This window comes from Lolium perenne, chromosome 4, assembly GCF_019359855.2.
Source record: "Lolium perenne isolate Kyuss_39 chromosome 4, Kyuss_2.0, whole genome shotgun sequence".
In the NCBI taxonomy this organism is placed as follows: Eukaryota; Viridiplantae; Streptophyta; class Magnoliopsida; order Poales; family Poaceae; genus Lolium; species Lolium perenne.
The window spans coordinates 212,922,202-212,943,138 of record NC_067247.2 but is presented as its reverse complement, the minus strand read 5'-3'; the positions used below and the strand labels follow the sequence as shown (position 1 = coordinate 212,943,138).

The 20,937-nt window shown below is 44.6% G+C and overlaps 1 long non-coding RNA gene across 3 annotated transcripts; it reads left to right on the top strand.

The window, feature by feature from the left end:
- The first annotated feature begins 602 nt into the window (after window positions 1-602).
- On the top strand, window positions 603-2,115 carry LOC127348863 (uncharacterized). Of its 3 annotated transcripts, XR_007879993.1 has the most exons (4): window positions 603-965; window positions 1,073-1,137; window positions 1,244-1,764; window positions 1,878-2,115. It is a non-coding gene; the product is annotated as an uncharacterized lncRNA (long non-coding RNA). The 3 variants fall into 3 exon arrangements; XR_007879992.1 differs by having other exon boundaries at window positions 1,073-1,764; XR_007879994.1 differs by lacking the exon at window positions 603-965 and having other exon boundaries at window positions 1,034-1,764.
- The last annotated feature ends 18,822 nt before the right edge of the window (window positions 2,116-20,937 follow it).

Genomic DNA, 20,937 nt, shown 5'->3' with positions numbered 1-20,937 from the left:
CTTCCTCCGCTCCGGTTACTTCAGTTCTCCAGGCCGAAGCATCAGCCTTGTTGTTGGCAATCAGAATAGCCGAGCTTCTACAAATACATGAACCACATATGCTCACTGATAACAGTACACTTGCAACAGCGGCTGCGGCCGGAGACATCATGGAATCGCCTGGTCATTGGGAGATCAGGCCACTCTTGGCATCGATCACCAGCAGTGGGGTTTTCAATGTTCAGAAGATATTTCACATTAACAGAGGCCTCAACTTTAAAGCGCACCATCAGGCCAAGTTAGCAAGGAGGTTTCAGGATAGACCTTGTAGTGTCAAGTGTCTTACCGTTTCTCAGGATTCTAGGCAATGCCCAATGAGTCTAGCCTTTTCGGCTGATGTTATAGTTTCTTTTTACATCTCCTTTGTAAAATGTTGTTAATCAATAAAGCTTCAGTATTACAAAAAAAATCTCCTTGTATAAAAAAATTTACCTAAAAAACGGATATCCCCACCCTATAGCAACAAATAGTTAGCAACCCTTCAAATTTGTGTTGCAAAGTTTAATGATAGATACAGATATACGTGTTGCAGATGAGTCCGTTGTAATAATATGATAGCCTTTCCCGTGATTTTCTCCAACTTCCAAATCAGCTCCCACAAATACCTAGCCTCCAAAAAGGACGCTCCCAGATATATCACGATGCGCACTTCAGCCCCGCCGGCCTAACTTCTCCTAATCTTCCCTTCAAGCGCCGCCGGCCTAATTTCTCCAGTTCTCCACCGCCTCTCCCCTTCAAGTGCCGCCGACCTGGGTTCTCCTCGGTCTATCTGCAGTTCTGCACCCAGCTCTGCCTCTTTTTTGATTCGCCCATCACCACGGCCCTCTTCGTCGGTGACTCACCACGATGAAGCTGCCTTTGCCGTCCCTTTGTCCTCGCATCCAAGCGAGTCTCGTTCCTGAATTACAAGCCGCGCAGCAATGATGGTGAAAGCAAGAAATATCTCCTCAATTTTTATCTTCTTTAATGACACGGTTGGCTGGGAGGTGCTGATCCATAAAGTTTGCATAGTAATCTTTTCTTTTCCTTGCAGGGATGCAGGCTAAAAGATGCATCTGGATGATTGCTTTTGCGATCTCTAGTAATTTTGACACAAAGGTGGACAGATCCAAAATTTAGTTCTGTAATAACCGTCTTCCTTCTCTTCTACGGTTCTGCTCCTTATTTTTTATCCCAGTTTCCACTACATCGATTTGATTTGCAGGCCCGAAATCAGTCTGGCTGGATAGGATGCATGCTACATGTGATCGTGCTTGTGCAATTCATCTACAACGGTCCAGCGAAAAAAATACCAGGTACACAACTATGCATGCATGTAAAGTATCCATTTGGTTATTTTTTATCAATCTTACTTCAGTAGGTACCTTTTAACAATTCAGTCGTCAGACCCAGTGTTGAAACCATCGACCCCTGTTGGTATTAAATGACCAAGTTGAAACAGTAAATTAATCTAAGTACTACATGTAGATATATGAGCTTAGAAGAATCATATTTCTTATGCAGGTTGTCATATGAGAACGTAATTATCTACACGTAACTGAAATAAATTTATTAGACAAGATGTGAGATTTCCTTTGTGCTTTACTTTTTTTCAAGATTGTCCTTTGTGCTTTACTAACTGAATGCTACTAATATGCTGTGCATTCTTGAAATGTTTTCCGCTGATGTCCTTGCCATGTGGAGCTACTGACTTTGCATAACCATATATATTAACGGCATGTATGGGTGAGGATGTCATATTTTTATCTTTGTCTTCTAACCTTTTTACCATAACTGATATTTTAGCAATTGTTTCTCTTTATCTAATACATATTCATATGTCTTTGTTCATCTTTCAGTAACTATCCAGATGCATATTTTTCAAATGGTCAAACGATCATAAACAATCTAGAGATCTCGAGGATGGGGAAAATTAGAACTGCAATGCCCACAAGATCTGTAATACAAGGCAAATGGAGTAAAGATATGAGCCTATATCTGCCAAATTTTGGCTGTACTTGGATTGTATATTTGTAACTCTCTAGGAAATGTAACAGTTATGGCTCTTATAATAAATAAAGAAAGTATAATTTCCAATTTTGGTGTCTGACGGCTTTTTGAAACATTAGATATGAATGCGTATGTACTCTATGATTTGTGTATGTGGTGGAGTGCCTCATATAACTATGTTATTTTGCTGAGATATATGGTACCATCTTCCTGAGAGATCAAACAAACCAATAAACAATATTTTGAGCAATAAAATTTTGAATCCGCATAGGATGTCTGACAAGGGATTAACTTTTCAATACCTACGGGTTGTAGACTAGGGTTTTAGCTAGAAGTAGAGGGCAAGTAGATCTCGAAGGTTTCAGCCGAAAAGTACTCGACGATATGAAAACTAGGGTTTGTGAGACAATGAATCGATGCTTTCTTTGTCCCTCGGCTCCCCCTTATATAGGAGGTGGAGCCGAGGGATTCGTGATACACAAGTTACAGAGTCCAGGAAGGTTTCCAACTCATCCCGCAATATTACAAGTGTTCTCTCCTAATATAACTCTAGCTTTCCTTAACTAGCAACTTGGGCTTCCGATTCTTCTTATCCTTCGGGTCATGGGCCTTCAGTAAACCCCGGGTACCATCTCTGGCAGGCCCATTGGGGATGCCTATGTCAGTAGCCCCCGAGATTTTACTTGAATCGCAGAGTCAGGGAAAATCTCCACCTTTATATTTATTCGATAACTCTGAACTTTACCACATATCTTTGCATACGAATTTATATATTGTACAGGGATAATGGTAGTTGGTGACGTGGGCATAACCCTTCGGGTACTCGAAATTGCCATACCCGGTGCAGATTATCAAGATGGACCAGCACAAGGACTCGACAAGCTGGACCCGCAAGCGTGAACAACTTGGACTACAAGGAAAGAAGGCTCCAATATGAATCCTACTAGGACTCTTGTAAACCCTAGCTTGGCTGATATATAAAGCCAGGCAGGGGCACCCCTTAGGGACACGCACAATCAGAAACATAATCATAGAGGCGACACGCCTAGAAACCGCAACCCGCGGATTAGAACTAGACTAGATCCAACAACTCCGCCTATGGCGGCCCCCTGTACCCATATATTCATATACTGGATTGCTAGCAGGACGTAGCGATCCTCCACCGTGGGGACGTGAACCTGGGTACGTCGTGTACCGCCTCGCTCCCGGAACTTCCGTCGTCGCCTTTCTCTAAAAACCCAAGCCCCTCATGGTGGGCATTGCCGAGGAACCGCCTCGTCAGTTGGGGTTAGTTCATCTGACGGATCAGGTACTAGTTAACTGCTCTAGTGCCAATCCGCCAAAACCTACTTCAAGATCACGTCCCTGGACATGATCTCGGGATACTGGTGTAAACTTCGACAGGTGCCGCTTAAGGTCTTACCATTATGTCGAGTCCCAGTCATATTTATCGGGTACCTAACGCATCCGTTAGGATTTTTCTTCGTATCTGTTGATACGGAAAAAAGTAGCAAACCGACGTCAGAGACGGCGCCACGCCACACAGAACGGATCTGGGGTCTTACCTTTGCAAAGTTTTGCAGCATTCAGAAATTGTTCGCAACTTTGGCGTTCTGAGAATATATTATCGAGTGCTTTTTCGGCTGTTGGAATAACACATTTTATCGAGTCAACGGATGACTTATATTGCTTTCCCGATGGGAGTATATGTAGAGTTATGTATATAACTCGAAATATGCTCACTTTTCCTTCTTCCTTCTATTTTCTCTTTCTCTTCTCTTTTTTTTTATAATTTCATCGGGCACGCGAACAGCGTTCCCGATGGGAGTAGCCCCCGAGGCCACAGCCAAGGACTTGTGTTTGGGTGTAGGCTCCACGCCTTATGTTGCTATATTTTTCTTCTCTCTCAAAATTTTCAAATCTCTCGGGTGCGCGAACAGCGCTCCCGATGGGAGTAGCCCCCGAGGCTATGAGCAAATACTTGTATTTGATCATAGGCTCTCGCCATTTCTATTTTGTCATTCTTCGAATTTTTCATTTTTTCCAAAGTTGCCCCCGAGCATTTGATCAAAAACTTGTATTTGATCAAAGGCTCTCGAAAGAATCCACAATGTTCTGCTGTCGCCATTTTTAAGAAGCTGCTTAGCCGAATTTTTTCTCTTGTCAAGGTGATATCACTGCTGACGATAGCCACGACCGCTATATCGTGAAAACGCGAGAACTACTCTCTCGCTGCCTTGCGGGCCCAAGTTACCCATCAAGCTGACACGTCGCGCAAGTGGGGGACACACGTCCTCCGCTTTTTCTGGCGCACGTACTGTAGCTCCTGTTCTTTCTCGTCTGAATGAAATTACTTTTTTACCCCTTGTCCACGTGTACACCATCTGCCCCGCAATCTCTTCATCCAACGACGCGTCGATTCACCGCACCTCTATATAAAGTCATCGTCTTCCTCCTTTAGCACTTTCGCTTGCGCCGCACCTCTGCTTCTCCTCTGCTAAATCCTCCATTGCTCCTATTGCTTCAAGCGCTCAACCACGCTCACACCTTTCTCCTTCGCGCTCATTGATGCCACATCGTGCGCGTCTGACCAGGCATAGCACTCCGGAGTCCAAGATGGCCGCCGAAGATCTAGAGTGGGAGAGATCCAAGATCTCGAACCAGGAAATGAACCTGCTGAAGAAGCTAGGGTTCACCAAGAAGGAGAAGGCGCTCCGCTTCCCCAAGGAGGAGAGCTATCCGACACCTCCAATCGAGTATCGGGTCAGTTTTGTTGATCATCTCATCCGAGGTCTTTCTCCCCCATCCACGAATTTCTTCGGGGTCTTCTTTTTGTCTATGGGCTTCAGCTACACCAGCTGACGCCCAACTCTATCCTCCACGTGTCGATTTTTATCACACTGTGTGAGTGCTTCCTTGGAGTCCAACCTAATTGGGCTCTATGGAAGCGTATCTTCTGCCTTCGCCGTAATGGCTCCCACAACGCCGCCTACAACATTGGCGGCGTTGTTATCTGTGTTCGTTCTGATGTCGAATACTTCGACGTCCAATTCCCCGACTCCGTCCAAGGTTGGCGGAAGAGATGGCTGTACGTTCATGAAGAAAGCTCCAATTCAGTAGAGGACAACATCGCCCCTTTTGACGGAGGAGCCAAAATCCTTCGCCGCCGTTCCTAGGATGCTGAAGCTACCGAAGCTGAAAATTTGGCGACAGAAGCGCTAATGACTCGCATCCACGAGCTACAAAATACCCGTGGCAAGGAACTGTCGGGTATTGAGATCACCGCGTATTTACTTAGGATTAGAGTGCAGCCTCTCCAGGCTCGCAAAAATCCCCTCTGGAGGTATGCTGGTGAAGAAGACGTCGACATGCTCTCAAAAGACCTTCCTTTGAAGGATTTCGAGAAGCTTATCCGAAGAATCTCATCGCTCAGCAAGAAAGATACCATTCCATCTTCTTGCCACATTACGCCATATAGTGGCGCCAATCCCCTTCCCGAGGTAATTTTTCCTTTTGGTAGCTATATTGTCTTGTCGAGTTTTACTATTTGTCGATTACTATCTTACTAGCTTTTTGCATAACTTCCTTTTTTCTCGACACTCTTTCTTTTTCTCAGAATCACCCCGTTCTTGCTTCTCTTCCTCCTCTTCCTGAGGGTGGAGAAGTTGAAGATCGTACCGTTGTCGATGATGACAACCAAGGTACCCCACGCCCTGAGAGTGAAGTCGCGGGTTCTCACAAATCCACGGCTTCCTCTGAAAAAGAAGCTGAGTCTGAGGCCATGATACGCGTACAGCATGCGTCCGTTGGGAACCCCAAGAGGAAGGTGTGATGCGTACAGTGGCAAGTTTTCCCTCAGTATGAAACCAAGGTTTATCGAACCAGTAGGAGCCAAGAAGCACGTTGAAGGTTGATGGCGGCGGGATGTAGTGCGGCGCAACACCAGAGATTCCGGCGCCAACGTGGAACCTGCACAACACAACCAAAGTACTTTGCCCCAACGAAACAGTGAGGTTGTCAATCTCACCGGCTTGCTGTAACAAAGGATTAGATGTATAGTGTGGATGATGATTGTTTGCAGAAAACAGTAAAAAGATTGCAAGAGATTGTATTTCAGTATAAAGAATTGGACCGGGGTCCACAGTTCACTAGAGGTGTCTCTCCCATAAGATAAACAGCATGTTGGGTGAACAAATTACAGTTGGGCAATTGACAAATAAAGAGGGCATGACCATGCACATACATATTATGATGAGTATTGTGAGATTTAATTGGGCATTACGACAAAGTACATAGACCGCTATCCAGCATGCATCTATGCCTAAAAAGTCCACCTTCAGGTTATCATCCGAACCCCCTCCAGTATTAAGTTGCTAACAACAGACAATTGCATTAAGTATTGCGCGTAATGTAATTAGTAACTACGTCCTCGAACATAGCACCAATGTTTTATCCCTAGTGGCAACAACACATCCATAACCTTAGAGATTTCTGTCACTTCCCCAGATTCACGGAGACATGAACCCACTATCGAGCATAAATACTCCCTCTTGGAGTTACAAGCATCTACTTGGCCAGAGCATCTACTAGTAACAGAGAGCATGCATGATCATAAACAACACATAGACATAACTTTGATAATCAACATAACAAGTATTCTCTATTCATCGGATCCCAACAAACGCAACATATAGAATTACAGATAGATGATCTTGATCATGTTAGGCAGCTCACAAGATCCGACAATGAAGCACAATGGGGAGAAGACAACCATCTAGCTACTGCTATGGACCCATAGTCCAGGGGTAGACTACTCACACATCACTCCGGAGGCGACCATGGTGGCGTAGAGTCCTCCGGGAGATGAATCCCCTCTCCAGCAGGGTGCCGGAGGCGATCTCCTGAATCCCCCGAGATGGGATTGGCGGCGGTGGCGTCTCAGTAAGGTTTTCCGTATCGTGGCTCTCGGTACTGGGGGTTTCGCGACGGAGGCTTTAAGTAGGCGGAAGGGCAGGTCAAGAGGCGGCACGAGGGGCCCACACTACAGGCCGGCGCGGCCAAGTCCTGGGCCGCGCCGCCCTAGGGTGTGGCCACCTCGTGGCCCCACTTCGTCTCCTCTTCGGTCTTCTGGAAGCTTCGTGGCAAAATAGGACCCTGGGCGTTGATTTCGTCCAATTCCGAGAATATTTCGTTACTAGGATTTCTGAAACCAAAAACAGTAAAAAATAAGAACTGGCACTTCGGCATCTTGTTAATAGGTTAGTTCCAGAAAATGCACGAATATGACATAAAGTGTGCATAAAACATGTAGATATCATCAATAATGTGGCATGGAACATAAGAAATTATCGATACGTCGGAGACATATCAGCATCCCCAAGCTTAGTTCTGCTCGTCCCGAGCAGGTAAAACGATAACAAAGATAATTTCTGGAGTGACATGCCATCATAACCTTGATCATACTATTTGTAAAGCATATGTAGTGAATGCAGCGATCAAAACAATGTATATGACATGAGTAAACAAGTGAATCATATAGCAAAGACTTTTCATGAATAGCACTTCAAGACAAGCATCAATAAGTCTTGCATAAGAGTTAACTCATAAAGCAATAATTCAAAGTAAAGGCATTGAAGCAACACAAAGGAAGATTAAGTTTCAGCGGTTGCTTTCAACTTGTAACATGTATACCTCATGGATAATTGTCAACATAGAGTAATATAATAAGTGCAATATGCAAGTATGTAGGAATCAATGCACAGTTCACACAAGTGTTTGCTTCTTGAGGTGGAGAGAAATAGGTGAACTGACTCAACAATAAAAGTAAAAGAATGGTCCTCCATAGAGGAAAAGCATCGATTGCTATATTTGTGCTAGAGCTTTGATTTTGAAAACATGAAACAATTTTGTCAACGGTAGTAATAAAGCATATGAGTTATGTAAATTATATCTTACAAGTTGCAAGCCTCATGCATAGTATACTAATAGTGCCCGCACCTTGTCCTAATTAGCTTGGACTACCGGATCATCGCAATGCACATGTTTTAACCAAGTGTCACAATGGGGTACCTCCATGCACTTTGTACAAAGGTCTAAGGAGAAAGCTCGCATTGGATTTCTCGCTATTGATTATTCTCAACTTAGACATCCATACCGGGACAACATAGACAACAGATAATGGACTCCTCTTTTATGCATAAGCATGTAACAACAATTAGTAATTTTCTCATATGAGATTGAGGATATATGTCCAAAACTGAAACTTCCACCATGAATCATGGCTTTAGTTAGCGGCCCAATGTTCTTCTCTAACAATATGCATGCTTAACCATAAGGTGGTAGATCTCTCTTACTTCAGACAAGACGGACATGCATAGCAACTCACATGATATTCAACAAAGAATAGTTGATGGCGTCCCCAGAAACATGGTTATCGCACAACAAGCAACTTAATAAGAGATAAAGTGCATAAGTACATATTCAATACCACAATAGTTTTTAAGCTATTTGTCCCATGAGCTATATATTGTAAAGGCGAATGATGGAATTTTAAAGGTAGCACTCAAGCAATTTACTTTGGAATGGCGGAGAAATACCATGTAGTAGATAGGTATGGTGGACACAAATGGCATAGTGGTTGGCTCAAGGATTTTGGATGCATGAGAAGTATTCCCTCTCGATACAAGGTTTAGGCTAGCAAGGCTATTTGAAACAAACACAAGGATGAAGCGGTGCAGCAAAACTCACATAAAAGACACATTGTAAACATTATAAGACTCTACACCGTCTTCCTTGTTGTTCAAACTCAATACTAGAAATTATCTAGACCTTAGAGAGACCAAATATGCAAACCAAATTTTAGCATGCTCTATGTATTTCTTCATTAATGGGTGCAAAGTATATGATGCAAGAGCTTAAACATGAGCACAACAATTGCCAAGTATCACATTACCCAAGACATTTATAGCAATTACTACATGTATCATTTTCCAATTCCAACCATATAACAATTTAACGAAGAAGAAACTTCGCCATGAATACTATGAGTGGAGGCTAAGGACATACTTGTCCATATGCTACAGCGGAGCGTGTCTCTCTCCCATAAAGTGAATGCTAGGATCCATTTTATTCAAACAAAACAAAAACCAAAAACAAACCGACGCTCCAAGCAAAGCACATAAGATGTGACGGAATACAAATATAGTTTCAGGGGAGGAACCTGATAATGCTGTCGATGAAGAAGGGGATGCCTTGGGCATCCCCAAGCTTAGACGCTTGAGTCTTCTAAATATATGCAGGGGTGAACCACCGGGGCATCCCCAAGCTTAGAGTTTTCACTCTCCTTGATCATGTTGCATCATACTCCTCTCTTGATCCTTGAAAACTTCCTCCACACCAAACTCAGAACAACTCATTAGAGGGTTAGTGCACAATAAAAATTAACATGTTCAGAGGTGACATAATCATTCTTAACACTTCTGGACATTGCATAAAGCTACTGGACATTAATGGATCAAAGAAATTCATCCAACATAGCAAAAGAGGCAATGCGAAATAAAAGGCAGAATCTGTCAAAAACAGAACAGTTCGTATTGACGAATTTTAAAATGGCACCAGACTTGCTCAAATGAAAATGCCCAAATTGAATGAAAGTTGCATACATATCTGTGGATCACGCAAGTAAATTGGCATATTTTTCTGAGCTACCTACAGAGAGGCAGGTCGGAATTCGTGACAGCAAAGAAATGTGAAACTGCGCAGTAATCCAAATCTAGTATGAACTTTACTATCAAAGACTTTACTTGGCACAACAAAACACAAAACTAAGATAAGGAGAGGTTGCTACAGTAGTAAACAACTTCCAAGACACAAAATAAAAACAAAGTACTGTAGTAAAAACCATGGGTTGTCTCCCATAAGCGCTTTTCTTTAACGCCTTTCAGCTAGGCGCAGAAAGTGTGTATCAAGTATTATCGAAGGGTGGTACTTCTACAGCGGGGTGTGGATTTTTCTCAACCAAGTATAGTATATTGGATACATAAGTTTTAGCGTCTCCCTTTTCATTAGTCTTGGGCTTGCTACTCTCATCAAACAAATTTTCGGGAACAAGCCAAGCATAGTTATTTTCTAGTGCATCATTCATAGCTAGGAGTTTACATGGTATTGGTGCTTTGATCTCCCCTCCATCATCAATATTATTAGTGTATCTTATTCTATCCATGTCCATCTTTTCAAGGAGACTAACAAAATTAGTATGAGAACCAAGCATATTAAATTTAGCAAAGACCTTTCTAGCTTCTCTTGCTAGACCACCAAATTCTCTAAGAAGGGTTTCTAAAACAAAATCTTTCTTTTCCCCTTCTTCCATATCACCAAGTGTAAGGAACATGTGTTGGATTATAGGATTGAGATTAACAAATTTAGTTTCCAACAGGTGAACTAAATGCGCAGCAGCAATTTCATAAGTAGGCGCAAGGTCTACCAAGTGTCTATCTTCAAAATCTTCAATGGTACTAACATGATTGAAAAATTCTTCTATATTATTTCTCCCAACTATAGACCCACGTCCTACCGGTATGTCTTTTGTGGTAAAATTAAAAGGAAACATGATGAATTAAGTAAAGTAAATGCAAGTAACTAATTTTTTGTGTTTTTGATATAGAGTGCAAGACAGTAAATAAAGTAAAGCTAGCAACTAATTTTTTTGTGTTTTGATTTAGTGCAGCAAACAAAGTAGTAAATAAAATAAAGCAAGACAAAAACAAAGTAAAGAGATTGGGAAGTGGAGACTCCCCTTGCAGCGTGTCTTGATCTCCCCGGCAACGGCGCCAGAAAAAGAACTTGATACGCGTACAGCACGCGTCCGTTGGGAACCCCAAGAGGAAGGTGTGATGCGTACAGCGGCAAGTTTTCCCTCAGTATGAAACCAAGGTTTATCGAACCAGTAGGAGCCAAGAAGCACGTTGAAGGTTGATGGCGGCGGGATGTAGTGCGGCGCAACACCAGAGATTCCGGCGCCAACGTGGAACCTGCACAACACAACCAAAGTACTTTGCCCCAACGAAACAGTGAGGTTGTCAATCTCACCGGCTTGCTGTAACAAAGGATTAGATGTATAGTGTGGATGATGATTGTTTGCAGAAAACAGTAAAACAGTATTGCAGTAGATTGTATTTCAGTATAGAGAATTGGACCGGGGTCCACAGTTCACTAGAGGTGTCTCTCCCATAAGATAAACAGCATGTTGGGTGAACAAATTACAGTTGGGCAATTGACAAATAAAGAGGGCATGACCATGCACATACATATTATGATGAGTATTGTGAGATTTAATTGGGCATTACGACAAAGTACATAGACCGCTATCCAGCATGCATCTATGCCTAAAAAGTCCACCTTCAGGTTATCATCCGAACCCCCTCCAGTATTAAGTTGCTAACAACAGACAATTTCATTAAGTATTGCGCGTAATGTAATTAGTAACTACGTCCTCGAACATAGCACCAATGTTTTATCCCTAGTGGCAACAGCACATCCATAACCTTAGAGATTTCTGTCACTTCCCCAGATTCACGGAGACATGAACCCACTATCGAGCATAAATACTCCCTCTTGGAGTTACAAGCATCTACTTGGCCAGAGCATCTACTAGTAACGGAGAGCATGCAAGATCATAAACAACACATAGACATAACTTTGATAATCAACATAACAAGTATTCTCTATTCATCGGATCCCAACAAACGCAACATATAGAATTACAGATAGATGATCTTGATCATGTTAGGCAGCTCACAAGATCCGACAATGAAGCACAATGGGGAGAAGACAACCATCTAGCTACTGCTATGGACCCATAGTCCAGGGGTAGACTACTCACACATCACTCCGGAGGCGACCATGGTGGCGTAGAGTCCTCCGGGAGATGAATCCCCTCTCCGGCAGGGTGCCGGAGGCGATCTCCTAAATCCCCCGAGATGGGATTGGCGGCGGCGGCGTCTCAGTAAGGTTTTCCGTATCGTGGCTCTCGGTACTGGGGGTTTCGCGACGGAGGCTTTAAGTAGGCGGAAGGGCAGGTCAAGAGGCGGCACGAGGGGCCCACACTACAGGCCGGCGCGGCCAAGGCCTGGGCCGCGCCGCCCTAGGGTGTGGCCACCTCGTGGCCCCACTTCGTCTCCTCTTCGGTCTTCTGGAAGCTTCGTGGCAAAATAGGACCCTGGGCGTTGATTTCGTCCAATTCCGAGAATATTTCGTTACTAGGATTTCTGAAACCAAAAACAGCAGAAAACAGACAATCGGCACTTCGGCATCTTGTTAATAGGTTAGTTCCAGAAAATGCACGAATATGACATAAAGTGTGCATAAAACATGTAGATATCATCAATAATGTGGCATGGAACATAAGAAATTATCGATACGTCGGAGACGTATCAGGCCACTGCCTCGACACACTCCCTTCCTTCCGCTGTTTCTCCAAGGAACAAGAGGAAAAGGGATGATGTCGAAGATTCCGGTACCTCCAAAGCCGAAGAAGCTGGTCCTTCAGAGAGGAAGGCGGCTGTCAATCCATATGATGATGCCCTCATCAGCTCGTAAGTTCTCTATTGCTTCTTGTTGTTTTGCTCTCGATGTTATTGTCTATCTTGCTTCCTACATTGTCGCCAATTTACTGCAGTGGTGACGAGGAAGAAGCGCAACCTATTGTCGCGACTGCTCGAACGAGCACGTCGCGTACTTTGGTTGTTTCTGAAGTGCAGGCTGATGGAGATGAATCTTCGCCTCCTCAGCAAAACACCGAGCAGCCAACTCCTCCTGCAAGCCCCCGTGCCCCTTCGCCAAAAAGGGCAAGGGTTGAATCAATCACGGAGCCTGCCTTAGAACTGGGTTGCTCCACGACTCCTCTTCTGGATGATGTAATTTCCTCCTCCTTTTTTGTACAAAGTACTTTCCGATGCTATCGACTCTTTATTGTTTGCTTCTTTGTTGCTTGTTGATGTCGAGCTTTTTATCACATTGACACTTTCTTTCTCTATCTTTCTTTGCAGCCTTTGATTAAGGAATTCATCCGCTTTGGTACCCAGTTCGTCGGGTACCGTGATCATGCTAACAAAGCTGAAGGTACTATTTTGCTGCTTCTTCTGGCAAATGACTTCTCGCTCCTTTCTTGTCGTGATTTTGACTAGTTTTGACTATTTTGGCAGAGAATCTTGCGGAAGCCAACAAGCGTGCTGATGCACTTGCTCAAAAACTGGAGCAAAGTGAAAAGGCTCATAAGAAGGCTGAAGCAGATGCTAAGAAGGCTAAGGCAGATGATGCTGCTGTCGAAGATCTTCGGAAGAGACTTCATGATGCAGAAACTGCTTTAAGCAACAAAGTGACTGAGCAAGCTGCTCGAGAAGAAAAGATCCTCAGTCGCTTGCAGTCGCAGAGTCGACGTTTTGTTAGTAAGTGCTCGAATCTTTGTGCATTTCTTCAGGTTACTTCACGTTTTTCGAGCGTTCTTATTGATGAGCTATCCTTTTCTTGTTTTCAGGGAGAACTCATCAGGAATACGAAGTGGATGGTCCTGAAGGCGATGAGCTTCTCGATGCGCTTTCTCTTCTTGAAATCCATGGGGATGAAGCACGTGAAGGCCTTGCTGACGCTGAAGCAGGTCTGTCGAAGCTCTTCCCCTATTTCTTCCCGAAGAAAGAGGAGCCCAACACTTTTACTGCTCTCGCCAAAAGCTTCAATGTGCCAGAAGATCTTGGGCTCAAACTTCGCCAGGAAGGCCTGAAGATTGGTGTTGAAGGCACCATCGCTCTGATTGCTGATAGCCAGCAAAACGTCGACTGGACTAAAGTTGGCGACATAGGGCAGATGGAGACGAAGAAGTGGCAATCTCTAATTAGAGCTGCCAAGCCCCCCTCAAAACCGATCCTCGCCTACCTTGGTGTCAAGCCAACTCCTGCTCCAAGCACATCCAAGCCGGAGGTCAAGTAGACCACCCTGTCTTTCTTTTTCTTTTTCCTTTTGATGCTGTCGCCAAAGTAGCTTTGGCGACACTTACCCCACTAGTTTGTTAGGGCGACCTCCGTTGTAATATCTTGTAAATATTCTGAAAATCAATGAAATTCTATTTTGCTTGATGATTGATATCAAACCTTTTGTTTCAGTTGATATTTGACAACTATACTCCAACTCCTCATCCTTCCGATGTTTTTCCTACTTCCTCCCGCTCGAAGAAAACGCCTATTAATAATGAGCTTGGTGAAGACTCCTCGAGTAAGGGTTCAGTGCAAGACTTGGAAGAACTTCGTCAGCAGCTTCAGTATGCGAAGAAGCAAACACTTGTGATGATGGAGCAATCTCGAAAGGCATCCGAGAAAGAGAAAGTTGCACTACAACAAGCTCAAGAAGCCATAGCTTCCAAGGAAGCCGCTGTTTCTGAAGCTGCAAAAGCGACCACTCGAGAAAATTTCATGCTCGAGTTAATGAATGAAGCCAGTTTAGACATGGCAGGTATGCTTTTGCAAACCAAAACTTCTATTTTCCCACTATTTCCTTTTTTGAAATTCTTGTGCTGTCGCCAAATAGGTTCCTTTCTCGACGCTGTTGCTGAAGACCAAAGGGTAGATGCAAGGACAAATCTCCTGGTTAACCTCTCCCTTGACCATGGTTCTTTGTTCTGGGCCACTCCAGAACGTACCCGATAGATTGTCAGGTTTCAAGACCGCGCCTGTCAGGTTCGTGAATTCCTTGACTTCTGCACCAGAACCCTGTCCCTTGTTTACAAGACAATGTTTCCTCGGAACGAAACACCCGACACTCTTCTTGATCTGATTGAAAAATTTCGGGATGCTCCTCGTATCCATAACTTTGTGCGAGCTCAATTGTCTGCTGGAGCAAGATTCGCCATGATTATGATACAGATCTGCTACCGAAAATTAGATCTGACGAAGATTGTCTCCAAGTGCCTGGCCAAGCAGTCGAAACGAAAAAGGAACATCGACAAAATCAATGATATTGTAACTCCTGTAGCCGAAGAAATGATGGATGAATTCTTCGGATGGACTCTGAATTCTTTGTCAAAGGGAGCTATGCTGAACATACGACAACTGCTGCAAATAACAAAGGTATATCCATAGATAGTATATTAGGCATTAACTGAGTTGTACTATATTGCGAGAAATCATGTCTGTATTGTCGAATTTTTCATGATAATGAAGTTGTCTATATTGTGAAGTGTAATCTATATTGCGAAGCCCCCGAGCCTTTGGCCGGAGCTCGAACTATTTTTTTGCGTCTCGATGAATTTACTATTTTGCGAGAGTATATATATTTTGCTGTTGTGGGTTATGAGCCCCCGAGCCTGTCGACGAAAAAGTTGTATATCACCAATATCTTTTACTATATTGTAGCACCGCGAGCCCGCCTCATTAAAAACCTTTCCAGCCCCACTCGGTGCCCTGAAAAGGAAAAGAGTGCATCTGAAAACTCGCGGGCGTTTCAGTACATTGTATTTTTACAAAGGAGGACTATATTTCGACTCTAAGCGTAGAACCGCCTGAGTTGCGCCACGTTCCAGGGGTTTTTCTCGGGAACCCCCGTCTTTTTGTCCTTGATCCTGTACGCTCCTCCTTCAATTAGTTCTGTGACGACGTAAGGGCCAAGCCATGGTGATTCGAGTTTTTCAGTACTATTTTGATTGAGCCGTAGAACCAAATCTCCGACATGAAAAGACCTTGGCCGCAATCGTCGACTGTGGTAGTTCTTCAAGTCTTGCTGGTACTTGGTGACCCTTGATAGTACTTCATCTCGAGTTTCATCAAGTGCATTGACATCGTCCTCTAATGCTCTTCTGGAAGTTTCTTCATCATACTCCGCGACTCTTGGAGAGTCATGCTCTATTTCTGTTGGTAGTACTGCCTCAGCTCCATGGACCAGAAAAAAACGGAGTTTCCTGTGTCGCTGTATTTGGCGTTGTTCTAATACTCCACAGTACACTTGGCAATTCTTCTGGCCAGGTATGTCGAGCATTTTCCAGTGGTCCCAATAAACGCTTCTTGATGTCGTTGTAGATGATACCATTGGCTTTCTCGACTTGACCGTTGGTTTGCGGGTGCCCAACTGACGCAAAATGCAATTTGATGTCTACTTCTGCGCAATATGCCTTGAACTCCTTAGATGTGAAGTTACTACCATTGTCCGCGACGATGCTATGAGGTACTCCAAACCGAAAAACAATGCTTTTCATGAACTTTATTGCTGACGCAGCATCTGGTGAATTTATCGGCTTTGCTTCTATCCACTTAGTGAATTTGTCGACAGCGACGAGCATATACTCGTATCCTCATGGCGAGGCCTTGTGTAACTTTCCCACCATATCGAGACCCCGTTGAGCAAAGGGCCAAGACAACGGTATTGGCATCAGTTCCGCTGCCGGAGAGTGAGGTTTTGCGGCAAATCTCTGGCATGCGTCACAAGTTTGTACTATCTCCTTCGCGTCCTCGATTGCTGTTAACCAGTAAAATCCAGCCCGAAAAACCTTGGCCGCAATAGCTCGACTGCTCGCGTGATGACCACATATTCCCTCGTGTACATCCTTCAGGATTATCCTTCCTTCTTCGGGTGTGACGCACCTTTGTAACACGCTCGAAATACTGTGTTTGTACAGCTCCCCTTTGACCACTGTAAAGGCTTTGGAGCGTCGAATAACTCGCCTTGCTTCAACTGGGTCGTCGGGTATTTCTTTCCTTAAGATGTATGATATATATGCTTGCATCCATGGGACCTGCACCATCATCACTAGCTCCTGGTCCTCTTCTTCTTCTGGTGTTTCCTTAGGAGTCGTCGATGTTTTCTCTTCCTTCTGCTTCTTCTGCGCCTTCTTTGGCTTTGTGGATCTCTCGGTTATCTCTTCCCAAAACACACCTGGTGGAATTGCGAGGCACTGCGACCCGATATTTACAAGGACATCGGCTTCATCGTTGCTCAGCCTGCTGATGTGATTTACTTCGCATCCATCGAATAACTTCTCGAGCTCATTGTACACTTCCTTGTATGCTACCATGCTATCATTGACTGCATCACATTGGTTCATGACTTGCTGAGCCACCAATTGTGAGTCGCCAAAGATTTTTAATCGAGTTGCAAGCTTTCGCCATCTTCATCTCGTGTATAAGAGCTTCATATTCTGCTTCATTGTTAGATGCGTTTGGGAACGTCATCCGTAGGACATACTTCAGTTTGTCGCCTTCAGGTGACACAAGTATCACGCCTGCACCAGCTCCTTCTACTCTCTTGGACCCGTCAAAGTTCATAGTCCAAGTTCTCGATAAATCTGGGGGTCCTGTATTTTGCAGCTCCATCCACTCTGCGATGAAATCTGGCAAAATTTGCGACTTTATTGCTTTTATTTTTTCATACGTGATGTCCCGAGGAGAAAGTTCTATTCCCCAAAGGGAGACACGACCTGTAGCTTCTGGATTGTTTAGTATATTTGATAGAGGCGCTTCATTGACCACTATTATCGGGTGTGCCGAAAAATAGTGCCGCAATTTCCTTGCGGTTGTGAACACTCCATATGCTAGCTTCTGGTACTGCGGGTACCGCTGTTTTGAAGGCGATAAAACTTCACTGATGAAATATACCGGCCTCTGCACTCCATGGAGTTTTCCTTCTTCCTCTCTTTCGACAACCAGCGCCGTGCTGACCACCTGAGGTGTGGCTGCAATGTATAACAAGAGGGGTTCCTTCTCTTTCGGCGCCACCAAAATTGGTGGTGTCGAAATTGTGCGTTTAAGATCCTCGAAGGCTCTGTCTGCCTCTTCATTCCACTGGAACTTCTCTTCTTGTTTGATTAAAGCGTAGAATGGTAACGCCTTTTCTCCCAGCCTGGCGACGAATCTGCTTAAAGCTGCGACTCGCCCAGTTAACTGTTGTATTTCTTTCAACTTTGTTGGTTTCCTCATTGTTACGATAGCTTGGATTTTTTCGGGATTAGCTTCAATCCCTCTTGCTGAGACTAAGAACCCGAGAAGTTCTCCTGCAGGGACGCCGAAAGAACACTTCGTTGGGTTCAGCTTGAGGCAGAATTTGTCGAGGTTGTCGAAAGTTTCCTTCAAGTCCTCGATTAATGTTGCCCCCTTCTTTGAAGTTATGACGACATCATCGATGTACACTTGTACGTTTTTCCCAATCTGTGTTGCTAAGCACTTCTGCATCATCCTCTGATATGTTGCTCCCGCATTTTTCAGACCAAAGGGCATTGTTCTATAGCAAAACACGCCGTAAGGTGTGATGAACGCTGTTTTGACCTCGTCTTCTTCTTTCAATCTAATCTGGTTATAACCAGAGTATGCATCCAGGAAGGAAAGACGTTCACATCCTGTCGTGGAGTCGATAATTTGATCGATCCTCGGTAGGGGAAAGTGATCCTTTGGACAATATTTATTGAGGCACGTAAAGTCGACACACATGCGAAGGACTTTAGTGTTTTTCTTCGGCACCAACACTGGGTTTGCTACCCACGTGGCCTCTGTATGCAGCTCCTTGATGAAACCAGCTTCTCTCAGTCGATCAGTTTCTGACAGCATAGCTTTGCGGTTTGGCTCCGAAAAACGCCGCAAAGGTTGTTTGATTGGTCTCGCTAGTGGATCCAAGTTTAGGTGGTGCTCGCAAGTTCCCTGGGTACTCCTGGCATGTCAGCTGGACACCATGCGAAGATTTTCCAGTGCTCACGGAGGAACTCGATGAGCGCGCTTTCCTATGCGAGGTCCATGTCTGTCGCGATGGATGTCGTCTTCTTTGGATCTGTCGGGTGAATCTGCACCTCCTTAGAATTTTTCGCAGTGTTGAAAGTTGATTCCTTGTTAAGCCTTCCTACATCTGGCAACACATCGTAATCAGTCGTGAGCCTTGACGCCATATACTCTGCTTGCATCCCGAAGGTTTCTGACAGTCGATGAAAATCCTTGTCACATTTATCGGCTAACGCGAAGCTTCCTTTGACTGTGATTGGTCCCTTAGGTCCAGGCATTCTCCATAAAAAATATGTATAATGTGGTACCGCCATAAACCGAGCATATGCTGGCCGTCCCAACAAGGCGTGATACTGCGACGGGAAATCGACGACTTCAAACTCTAGCCTCTCTATCCTGTAGTTTTCTCGGGTCCCAAACTGAACGTCGAGATTGATCTTCCCCAATGGATAACTCGGTTTCTCTGGCGTAATGCCATGGAACCGTGTATCAGTTGGTTTCAGATTTGCTAGAGATATGTTCATCTTCCTTAGTGTATCTACATACATAAGGTTTAGACTGCTGCCTCCATCTATGAATACTCGAGATACGTCGAATCCTGCAATTACTGCTGGTAAGATAAGTGCTGACTGCCCTGGTCGAGGAACTTGCTGCGGATGCTCTGCTATTGTGAAGCCAATGTCTTGCCCCGACCAATTGAGGTACTCAATCGTTGGTGGAGGCATCTTCTCTGCCATGAACACCTGTCGCGAGATTACTTTCTGAGCTCTATTGGATGGCCTGCCTTTCTGAATCATCGAGACTGCTCCGTTGGAATTGGGATCAACGTAAGGTGGTGGCGCTGGTGCTGCCGCTATTCTAAGCTAATGTCGATTTTCATCCGTAATTGCGGGAGGAGGTGGCAAGTGGATCTCACTCCTAGGCCCTTGAGGGTTTGTATTTGTCGCATGGGCATTGGTGTGCCCTGCCCACCTTAGCATTGCCTGAAAATTTTGGCAATCCTTTTTCAGGTGTCCTGACTGTCTCTTTCCGTTGTTGTCGAGATAAAAATGCATCTAACACGGCCCGTTCATCATATCCTCGGGAGACACGAAAGGTCTCTGGAACCTTGGCCCATTGTTTGGCCTGTTGTTTCGGGAGTCATCTCTATTGTTGCCTCGCTGCTCGTTGCTCCTTTGATAATCATCTCTACTGCTTCCTCCAGCACTTGCTCGAAATCCAGCCGAGATTTGGCCAGGAGCATCGTAATTCGAGAATTGCCGAGAAAATCGACGTCTATTTTGATAATTTCGACCACGGTCATCCTCTGGTGACCTATGTCGTTTGTTGTGGACAGCATCTTCTCCATCTGCCCATCTGTTTGCTATCTCCATCAATGCGGATACTGTCTTTGGGTTGGTTCTCCCCAAGTCCTCAACAAAATCTCCTCGTCGGATTCCTGCGACAAACGCATCTATCGCCCTCTCGTCAGATATATTCTCTGCCGAGTTTTTAATGATATTCCACCTTTGGATATATTTTCTCATCGATTCATCCTGCTTTTGTCGACATGCTCTCAACTCTTCCAACGACGCAGGTTTTTTGCAGGTGGATCGAAAATTCTTGACGAACACGTCCTCAAAGCTATCCCAACTGTCGATAGAACCTGGAGGAAGCTTCTTTATCCAAGATCGCGCAGCTCCACTCAGGTGTACTTGGATGCTCTGGATGGCTGTTGCTCTGGTTCCTCCTATCAGCTTCACCGTCTCGAGATAATCAACTAGCCAATCCTCTGGATCTTGCAGGCCGTCGAATTTTTTGAAGTTATCGGGTAATTTGAACCCCGAAGGAACTCGAGTTTTTTGGACCCTCCTTGTGAAGCACGGCAGCCCGCACATATCCTCGTCATCTATCTCTGGGGAGTGCCGATGTTCCCTTCTATTTTGTCGTGCTCTGTCCACCCTTGCTTGCGCTGCTGTGTCTCTTGCTCCACCTGTTCTTTCGGGAACTGTTGTTGCTGCCGCAGGTCGTGGACTATTTTGCCTTGCTGAACCTTCGGGAGGCGTTGTTACAAACGCTGTTCCCATGGCCCCAACTCCTGCCATAGCCATGTTGTATAATGCTTCTCTTGGATCTCCGGGAGGTGGCTTGGATGCGAGGATAAAGGCTTGCGTCGCCATATACCCAG